This window comes from Octopus bimaculoides, chromosome 7 (assembly GCF_001194135.2).
Source record: "Octopus bimaculoides isolate UCB-OBI-ISO-001 chromosome 7, ASM119413v2, whole genome shotgun sequence".
Lineage (NCBI taxonomy): Eukaryota > Metazoa > Mollusca > Cephalopoda > Octopoda > Octopodidae > Octopus > Octopus bimaculoides.
The window spans coordinates 68,696,865-68,699,781 of record NC_068987.1 but is presented as its reverse complement, the minus strand read 5'-3'; the positions used below and the strand labels follow the sequence as shown (position 1 = coordinate 68,699,781).

The 2,917-nt window shown below is 36.9% G+C and overlaps 1 protein-coding gene across 1 annotated transcript in view; it reads left to right on the top strand.

The window, feature by feature from the left end:
* The window catches only part of LOC106874518 (5'-AMP-activated serine/threonine-protein kinase catalytic subunit alpha), a 616,447-nt gene that overhangs the window by 528,525 nt on the left and 85,005 nt on the right, over window positions 1-2,917 (top strand). The gene's annotated exons all lie outside the window — the stretch shown is intronic.

The window sequence follows — 2,917 nt, the reverse complement described above, 5'->3', positions numbered from 1 at the left end:
CTCCGTATTCTTTCTGTTGAAGAGCGTAGCTCGAAACGTTAAAGACTTTCTGTATTCCCGAGCGTCAAACTAATACATCCTTTTGTTGTTTACACCACCTGTCCTCGTCTGTTGTTGTCTTTTTTCGTACATTCTCCCACATATATATATATATATATATATATAAACAAATAGTAAATGAGCATATGCATATATACGTACAGGTATGTGCATACCGACATCCACCTGTATGTATAGGTGCATATCCGGGTACAGAACATTGCAAACAAAACAGAGACGAGAAAATACACAAGCCACATAGAGAACATTCTACTTCATCAGCTACCCCCGTTTTAACACCGGCGATGTATGTATGTATATAGATAGATAAATAGATATACATTTACATATACATACATACATACATACATCTTCCTCTGAATTTGTATGTTTGGTGTCTATGTAGGCATTGTATTAAACTTGAATCTGATTACCACACTTTGTTGCATCCATACACATACGTTGACCATGGTACTTTCCTGGAATGTGACCAAATGAGTTTTATCTTTCAACATAGCCCCACCCCTTACGACTCACACGCCTCTTTCATTGATGATGTAGTATTTGGATCCCATCAAAGGCGCTTTCATCCTGTTGATCAAAAACGTCATCAAGATCAGATATGATGTCATTATCACTGCGATAATAGTTCCCAGTCAATTGTGTCTTCATATTGGGGAACAAGGGATTGTTAGATAGGACCAAATCAGGAGAATAGGGAAGAGGATCAACCAGTTCAAAACCACACTCACTTGTGTGCTAGAGCATTGTTTCGATGAAACAAATTCTATTTCGTCAGTTTTCCTGTGCATTTGGACTCGATAGCCTTTCGTAACTAACTCAGCATGTTGGCTCTCCATTAATGGTGTAGCCTTTTTGAAGAAATTCAATAAACACGATGCTTTTTGCTTCCCCAAAACCTGAGGCCATCAACTTCCTAGCAGATGAAACAACCTTGGTCTTCTTTAGAGCAGGTGAGGAGGGGTGTTTCCACTGCACAGATTGTCTCATTGTCTCTGGCTGAAACTGATGAACCCAACACTCACCCTGAGTTAGGAAACGTTTAAAGCAACCGGTTGGATATGTTCCAGAACAGATTCTCCTGTGATGTAATCATCCTAGTACGCTTTTGATGAGGCGTCAGAAGACGTGGCACCCACAGAGTAGAGACCTTTGTCACGTCAAGCTCATTGTGCAGAATATTCTTAAATCTCTCACTGAACATGGCTATTTGATTTATAGTCAATCACTTACCATCCGTCAGCGTGTGGTGAACACAATAAATATGTTCCTCGCAGGACGTCCAGACCTTGGGACATGTTCAGGATGCTCCCTTTTCGTCTTAAATTTAGCTGCCCACTTTTGTACTGTTGATGAACCTAGAGCATCATCCATTTATATAGCAACCATGTCAACATGGATGTCCTTGAGGGTTGAAACTTTTTTTCTGCCAGTACTTAATAACACCATGATTCCCAATTTTGACTATTTTCAAGAGAAGTGCTGTTACATTTGAAGTCTTCTTTGAACAATCAGATATCAGTTTACCTGGAAAGAAGCAATGCAGTTATTAATGATAAAAGTTGAAATGAATGCATGAGAGATATCACAGCTCTGGCATCACACTTTCATAGTTAACCTATAAACTTTTCAACCCACCCTCGTAAACAGTTTCATTGTCATAGGACTTACAATCGTACCTTGAGAAAATAGAGAATATTTTGTGTACTGTATCCATTATGTTCTTAATTATATGTTCTATTGTCTTTTCGATTTGGTTGTACTCATGTATGTATCAATATAAGTATGTTTGTGTGTGTGTGTGTGTGTGTGTGTGTGTGTGTGTGTGTGTGCGTGCGTGCGCGTGCGTGCGCGCGCGTCTGTTTTATTAATATATTATTATAATCTCTATCTCTCTCTCTCGCTTTCTCTCTATATTTCTATCTATCTATCTATCTATCTATCTATCTATCTATCTATCTATCTGTCTGTCTGTCTGTCTATTTATCTATCTATCTATCTATCTATCTATCTGTCTGTCTGTCTCTATCTATCTATCAATCTATCTATCTATCTATCTATTTTATATTTTGTATGATACAAATATTATATTCATACGCAAACATATATTCATACACGTATACATGCATACATGCATAGAGAAAGAGAGGAAGAAAGAGAGAGAAAGATGGAGAGAGCAAGAGAGAGAGAGAGAGAGAGAGTTTTTTTCTTTTTTCGGAGCCTGATAAATCTGGACGGGAAAAACAATGGCCGTTTTTTCTAAAGGCAGTAAATTTTCGCCCTCCCATCAAATTTGAGTTGCTTCAAATATCCCACACACACACTGTGTACAGACCATTGCAAACACTCATAAACTAACTGTTTCCACTTGCCCGAACTTATCCTCACAATAATGAAATACATACATAATTACATACATACACGACCTATATAAATATATATATATATACATGTCCATCTATTAATGTGCATATACAAAATATCACATAAATACAGGCATACATGCATGCATACATATAGTGTAAATATATTAATGCACATATTCACCTATGTGTATCACTATATGGATCCTATTCGCCTTTCATCTCTGCAGGGTCGATATAATTGATAGGGCTGGGGACGGTGTCCATTAAGAAGACAAAACAAAATATTAATAATAATATAAATAATGAAAAATCGTTTGTGTCTTAAGAATGAAATCATATTTTGTCTAGTATTGCTTTTTCCTTGATATTAGTTGTTTGAAGCAGTTGTAAACATTAAAGGAAGCCGGCAGTCCTTTGTTTCTTAAAATATCATTTATTTATTATTACTCACCTAACTCCTCGTTCGTTACACACACACACACACACACACA